The sequence below is a fragment of the Paramisgurnus dabryanus genome, chromosome 6, assembly GCF_030506205.2.
Source record: "Paramisgurnus dabryanus chromosome 6, PD_genome_1.1, whole genome shotgun sequence".
Classification (NCBI taxonomy): Eukaryota; Metazoa; Chordata; class Actinopteri; order Cypriniformes; family Cobitidae; genus Paramisgurnus; species Paramisgurnus dabryanus.
In genome coordinates, this window is record NC_133342.1 from 39,414,149 (window position 1) to 39,421,889 (window position 7,741).

Here is a 7,741-nt window from a genome sequence, read left to right on the forward strand (position 1 = left end):
AGGCACCTGGCGGGGCGGCGCCAGCATTATGCAAATATCTCAATGCCAAGTTCATTGGCGTTTTAGTAGTATACGAAGCAGATTGGTCTCTCTAAGCGAGTTCCCAATTCGTCGGTCACGACGTGAAGTCTCCGTTCCCTCCTTCAGGGAACGAGGGTTACATCCGTAACCGAGACGTTTCCTACCTAGGTAATCTATGTGTTGTTTTTTGCTTGTTATATAAAAAAACTACGTCTAAAGACCTTTGTTGTTATTTATTCTTAGCAGCGTTAACCGGAAGTTACGTGCGGATCGCGACAGCCGCTTGTTTATGTTGTTACTGCTGAAACGGTCTATAGATGTCAACCTCTGCTTCTGGACAATCAGTGGCTTGTCGAGGGGTGCTGTAGTCACCTCCCAGGAGCAACATCATTGCATTGCTTTCGCCACGTTCTTTATCGCCAGCTTGGGCAGCAGTTCACGCTTTCTCATCCCCCACCGTAGTAGCCATTTCCAAAGCAGCACACATTTCAATAAGTTTTGCTTTTGCGGCTTGTTTCGCCGTTCGAGCAAAAAAAGGGAGCAGTTTATGGCGAGGGTCCAGGACAGGGTGATCAGCGCAGGTTTGGCCACCAGATCATCCTTTTCAACCTGTGACAAACATATATCTCCTAATTAATACACAACAACAATAATAATAATAATAATAATAATAATGGCAACACTTTTTACAATAAGGTTTGTTAGTTAACATTAGTTAACTACATTAGTTAACATTAACTAATAATGAACTGCACTTATACAGCATTTATTAATCTTTGTTAATGTTAATTTCAGCAATTACTAATAGGCTAAAATCTTGTTAACATTAGTTAATGCACTGTGAACTAACATAAATGAAAATCTTTATTTTCTATTAACTAACATTAACAGATGTTCGTTTAATAATAAGATTAATAAATACTGTAACAAATGTATTGCTCACGGTTTGTTTCATGTTAGTTAATACATTAAATTATGTAAACTAATGAAACTTACGTATTGTAAAGTGTTACCATAATAATAGTAATACTAACAACTACCTCCATGCGGCCACTTAAGGACTGCCGAACCTTTGCCTTGAACTCCATCACTCTGTGGCCGTCATTCTCAACTCTCAACAGGTGTGTGTTTAGCAGGCTAAAAGTGATGGGGCAAATGTTGGAAATTGAAAGGTTTTTTTCTGATGACATTATGGTGGTTGCACATTTTAAAGTTTCCAACACTGGCGCAATCTCCTCCATTATCTGCCAGTGTTCGTCTCGTGTCTCCAGGGTTCTGGCATCTTGCAGCCTTATAACCGTTCGGTCAGACAGAACAGCTGTAACCGCCCACCTTTGTTCGAGTAGTCTTCCAAACATGTCACAGACCGAGTTCCATCTTGTCTTACACGACTGAATGAGGTGGTGTTTTGGAAGTTGCATCTGTTCTTGTTTGGCTTCCAGTGCCTTGGATGCAAGGGTGCTGTGGTTAAAGTGCCTAACAAGCTGCCCAGCTGCAACGATCACCCGATGCACAAACACATTAAATCCGTAATTTGCGCAGAACCAGTTCACCCGTTCTGGAGAGTTTGCAGCCACTATGTTGCGTGCATTGTCATGAACACATGCAGACACTTTCTTATTAAATCCCCATGTCTCCACTGCACTAGTTTAGCTGCGAGGTTCTCAGCTGTGTGCCTGCTTGCCATACTCTGTGTTAGTAGGACAGCTGAATTAACTTGCCAGTCCTCATTGATGTAGTCGCACGTTATTGTTATATAGCTCTCCGTTGTGAGTGCCGTCCAGCAGTCAGTCGTAAGGGCCACGAACTTTGTACTTTCGAGTTGTGATTTAAGCGTTTTTTTCTCTCCTCAAAACGGGCTTCAATTCTACGGGTAATAGTACATCTCAATGGGATTTCGTAATTGGGCTCAGTATAGCCCAGTAGCTCTTGAAATCCTTCACCACAGACGACACTGATGGGCAAAGTGTCTTTTATTACAATTAAACAGATGCTCTTCGTTATTTCCTCAGATCGCCGTGCATCGCATCTTCTCTCTGATAACATGGGGGACAAAGTTTGTAGCCGTTCATTACTCGATGCTTGTAGATGTTTGCTTCGCAAGTGATACTGCATTGTACTTGTACTACTGCTGTATTTTAATACAGCGTGGCATATTTTACAAGTAACTTCCTCGCCCTTTGTGTCAACATTGTCCCACACAGTACTTCTTTTCGCTCGCTTCATTTTGCTTGCACGCTCAGCAAAATATTTCTGCAGGCAGTCACGTGTGGTTGCACTTGTCGACACGCCCTGTGAGTAAACAGATATAGGCTATGAATAATATTAATATGATAGTTTTTTTAACCATACAGATAAAAAAAAAAAAAAAAAACTTTTAACATTTTAACCGTTTAACTGATATTATTAATCGGTCAAATTTTTTACTTTTGGTTAACGGTTAAACAGTGTGCGTGTGGTCCCTTTTGAAGAAACTATACACTGCATCACAAAATGACATTTTGTACTGGGGTGCAAACTTGTCACCTTTCAGCGAAATTTGCGGATTTGGATCTAAAGTAAGTCATTCTTGTGTTCTAGATCCGAGAAGTTTTTGAAAATGAGGGGTAAGGGTGGGCTGTGACAGTGAATGAAATTATGAAAGTAATTGTCAGCTGTTGTGGTAATGATGTCAAATCACTAAACAGTTTGGCGGGTTACGTTTTACAATTTAAAGTCGCATTATTTGCTGCAGAAGTTTAATCAGTCTGCAGATTGAGCATGTATACTCAACTCGTAGTATTTTCTGAATCAGATGCAAAAAATACCTTGCGCACATACGCAGATAAATTGTGCATAAGTTCACGCCTTCAAGCAATAAAGGTATGCATGTTCTCCCTGTGTCAGCGTGTGTTTACTTCAAGTACTCTGGTTTCCTCACACAGGTCAAAAACTTCCAGTTTAGGTAAATTAAAAATACCAAATTGTCCCTTCCCAACCTAGATTAGCTTGTGTGGATCAATTTGTGTATGGATTAACTGGTTCTTACCATGAATATAGCCATAGATGCTGGAATGGCGTGAAGAATAAATAAGGAAGAAAAAGATAAAGGAATAAAATAGTGTTGTGCATTTCCAAAAGAGTTGGAAAAGAGTTTTTCCCTTTCGAGGGAACTTTATGCTGCTTCAGAGAGCTGATGCTATGGAGAACGCATACAGCATGACAGCGTTTGAGTTTGTATATCAAATGGTTGGGTGTGACGTCATAGGCGGAAGCCAGAGAGCATAAATAAGGTGGTAAGGTATGCCCACTTCATCTTTCTATGCCACAGGGGCTATCTATGTGTCTGTGTATTAGGAGTGGAACGGTACACTGAAGTCTCGGTTTGGTTCGTACCTGGGTTCAGACGTCATGATTCCGTATGATTTCGGTACAATGGAGGGAGAAGCAAAACAAAAATGCAGAAGGCATTTTTTTATTGTACATGTCTCAGCTGTACCACCTAGTGTTATACAGTCTCTCCCCTGAGTTATAGCTGCAACACTAACTCAGGCATACAATGTCCAATCTGACCCACGCTTCACATGTTTGATAAGGGTCTTGGCTTGGACACATTTCCATGCCAATATTCAACTACAATCAAAGCGCTACCTAGAGGCAGCAGGAAATGCCATGTTTTACGCTGTGATTACTGCACATTGAGATTTAATCAGATTGTCATCATATTTCGTCAGACTGATCTTAAGTCCTCTGCAATGATAATTTCCGAAGATCTTGACTTTTCGTTGAAGGGTGTGTCCGTAGCGGCCTGGCAAAATGTAATTTTTCGCCATGAAACAGGAAGCTGTTGTAATTCAGGCATACAAAGTCTCACCTGCCCAGATTTCACATGTTTGATAAGGGTCCCAGCCTGAACACATCAAAATGGTATAATTCAGTTACAATCTTAGCACCACCTAGAGGCAGCAGGAAATACCATGTTTTATGCTGTGACTTACTGCTCTTCAAGATTTAACCAAATCAACATCATATTTCATCAGTCTAATCTCAAGACCCTTTGAGACGATAAATAGCATCGACCTTGACTTTTCGTTAAAGGGCGTGTCCGTGGCGGCCTCGCAAAGTATCGCTAAATGAATCGCATTTTTGACAGCCTAAAAAAACTCAAAAAGTCATGAAACGTTGCACAAGTGTGAAATGGGGTGAAAATTTTCACTTGATATAGGCTTCAGAACTGGGGGTGTAAAATTGGCTATAAAGCACCACCTACAAAAGTTCAATAAAGTAGCCCCCCCAATTTAAAGTCGCATTATTTGCTGCAGAAGTTTAATCAGTCTGCAGATTGAGCATGTATACTCAACTCGTAGTATTTTCTGAATCAGATGCAAAAAATACCTTGTGCACATACGCAGATAAATTGTGCATAAGTTCACGCCTTCAAGCAATAAAGGTATGCATGTTCTCCCTGTGTCAGCGTGTGTTTACTTCAAGTACTCTGGTTTCCTCACACAGGTCAAAAACTTTCAGTTTAGGTAAATTAGAAATACCAAATTGTCCCTTCCCAACCTAGATTAGCTTGTGTGGATCAATTTGTGTATGGATTAACTGGTTCTTACCATGAATATAGCCATAGATGCTGGAATGGCATGAAGAATAAATAAGGAAGAAAAAGATAAAGGAATAAAATAGTGTTGTGCATTTCCAAAAGAGTTGGAAAAGAGTTTTTCCCTTTCGAGGGAACTTTATGCTGCTTCAGAGAGCTGATGCTATGGAGAACGCATACAGCATGACAGCGTTTGAGTTTGTATATCAAATGGTTGGGTGTGACGTCATAGGCGGAAGCCAGAGAGCATAAATAAGGTGGTAAGGTATGCCCACTTCATCTTTCTATGCCACAGGGACTATCTATGTGTCTGTGTATTAGGAGTGGAACGGTACACTGAAGTCTCGGTTTGGTTCGTACCTGGGTTCAGACGTCATGATTCCGTATGATTTCGGTACAATGGAGGGAGAAGCAAAACAAAAATGCAGAAGGCATTTTTTTTATTGTACATGTCTCAGCTGTACCACCTAGTGTTATACAGTCTCTCCCCTGAGTTATAGCTGCAACACTAACTCAGGCATACAATGTCCAATCTGACCCACGCTTCACATGTTTGATAAGGGTCTTGGCTTGGACACATTTCCATGCCAATATTCAACTACAATCAAAGCGCTACCTAGAGGCAGCAGGAAATGCCATGTTTTACGCTGTGATTACTGCACATTGAGATTTATTCAGATTGTCATCATATTTCGTCAGACTGATCTTAAGTCCTCTGCAATGATAATTTGCGAAGATCTTGACTTTTCGTTGAAGGGTGTGTCCGTAGCGGCCTGGCAAAATGTAATTTTTTGCCATGAAACAGGAAGCTGTTGTAATTCAGGCATACAAAGTCTCACCTGCCCAGATTTCACATGTTTGATAAGGGTCCCAGCCTGAACACATCAAAATGGTATAATAGACTCTATGCACGCCTTACTGCCTACGTATTTCCGCCAAAATCTCAGTTTTACGTTGGCTTCCGGTCTAGCATTATCCGATAGCAAGACGTGGTGGTAGTGTGGTCTTTTTGTCATTTTCAACTAACTAGCGATAGCAATTTATAATATTATACATATTATCAACCTTAGTTACATAATAGTTTTAGTTTGTTATATTTATACAACATTGTAGTTTTGAGTTCAACACGCTTTAAGGTGCGAACATGATTACTGTTCATCTCCCGTTCCGGCGGCAGTCGATCTTTCTTTAGATCAAACTGAAGAACTCCGAAAGGAGGTGAAGCGCTTGAAGAAGCAAGTGGAAGAGCTGTCTGTCCGTCACAGTTTTTGCTTGGGGCGTTTTGCTGCATCTGACGATGACATACGGTTCTTTACTAGGTAAGACAGGAAATTACCAGATGCTTTAATATCATTATTATAAGATGACATATCAAGACATGGTGTGATTTTTACATTTCGGTATGAAAGTTAGCTAAAACTGTTGGGCTTACATTACCTTAGATGTATATTATCTCAAACATGCCCAACGTTTTATGTAGGTTTGTGACCTACAGTCATCTCATGGCGTTCTGGAGACTCATTGAGCCTGCAACCAACAGAATGGTTCGTGTGACAAGGGCAAAAGCAGCTACAAGAAGTGGTAGCAACAGGCAATGCATCTGTAAATATATATTTTTTTATTTCTTCCTATTATTTATTTACATTATAAATATATATTATGTGTGGGGAGGGGTAAGGAACACAAATGTAGTACTTTTTATGTATGTAAACTGTATTTTACATTTTATTTTAACAGGGTCAATCCCTAATGTCGGCTGATGAGGTAAGGAAGACGCAGTCCATTGCTCGTCTGAGGGTCCACGTTGAGGGTATCATCCGCAGGGTGAAGCAACACAAACTGTTTGATGCTGTCATCCCTCTTTCAATCACAGGAAGCATAAACCAGCTATACACTGTTGCTTGCCTTCTTGTCAACTACCAGAATGGGCCCTTGGTAAAAGCATGGGCAATGGATTAAAGACTTTGTATGGGATGGATACATTTTGATTGGCAGAGAATCCTATGTAAATTAAATGTATTTGCTATGTATGTTTTTGTAATCGAGTAACAGAAGCATTTCTTTCACAATGCTAATGTAAAAACTGTAATGCAGCAATGTCAATAAGTAATTTTGATGCCGTTTTAATGTACACTACTAATGTAAACATGAAAATAACTTTGATACAGTTTCTGTAAACATGTAAATAACTGATACAGTGTTTCTGTAAACAAGAAAATATAAATAACTTTCATAAAGCTAAGCTTGTAAAGTGCACCACTAATGTAAACATGTAAATAACTTTGATGCAGCTGAGCGCCACTAACGTAAACATGTAAATAACTGTGATACAGCTTGTAAGGTATAGTTCACCCAAAAATGAAAATTCTGTCATCATTTATGGATAATCTTAAGACCATCTAAGTGTATTCAACTGTGTATTCTGCTTTGAGAGACCATGAATATGAACTGAAATGTATGTAGTTACCAATTGTAGTGAACTTAAACCCATTTTTGTCTAAAAGTAAGGTTTGAGTTTACTTTAGGTTTTGAGAGATAGTATCTTAAAGGTGTGTTTTAATTTATATTGTTGATGTCTAAAAAATTGCACAGTTGAGTACACTTACATGTTCTCAAGTTTATCATAGGAGGTACTAAAGAAGAAATTTCAGTACATTTCATTAAAAAAAAATGGACAATGACAGAAATGACAAAATGTCAATTAAAAGACCCCGAATTATCGAGCATTTGCATAAACAATGACTTATTTAGCTTTTAAAGTGCTAAACATTTACTTAAGATACTTGCATAAATGTACTGAAGAAATTGTTATAAATTTAATAAGACAATAAACTTAAAATATAAACAACATGTCTATGTTTGTCTGCCTACTCTCAGACTATGTGGCTTCTCTGTCTTCCTCATAGATCTGAAACAAGTCGCCTTCACACTTATCTCTTCTGTTACGTCATCCTTATTAGAAACTGAAAAATGCACAAAGTGACAGTTACAGTGTATTAACATGATAACACAACTTGCAAAAATATAAAAACAGACAATCTGAAAAGGTAAAACAGGAAGAAAACAAAACTCTGACTCTAAGGAACGTTTACCAACGAAGCGTAACGTTACCTAGCTAGTTTGTGCTTGTGAATACCC

At 39.1% G+C, this 7,741-nt stretch overlaps 1 long non-coding RNA gene and 1 pseudogene across 2 annotated transcripts; one reads left to right on the top strand and one right to left on the bottom strand.

Annotated features, from left to right (window-relative positions):
• Positions 1-316: 316 nt before the first annotated feature.
• Positions 317-2,269, bottom strand: LOC141282362 (E3 SUMO-protein ligase ZBED1-like; annotated as a pseudogene).
• A 3,276-nt stretch (positions 2,270-5,545) lies between these two features.
• LOC135768532 (uncharacterized) lies at positions 5,546-7,505 on the top strand. 2 transcript variants are annotated; one of them, XR_010542186.2, is made up of 3 exons: positions 5,546-6,003; positions 6,084-6,205; positions 6,341-7,505. It is a non-coding gene; the product is annotated as an uncharacterized lncRNA (long non-coding RNA). The 2 variants fall into 2 exon arrangements; XR_010542185.2 differs by having other exon boundaries at positions 5,546-5,922; positions 6,341-7,504.
• The last annotated feature ends 236 nt before the right edge of the window (positions 7,506-7,741 follow it).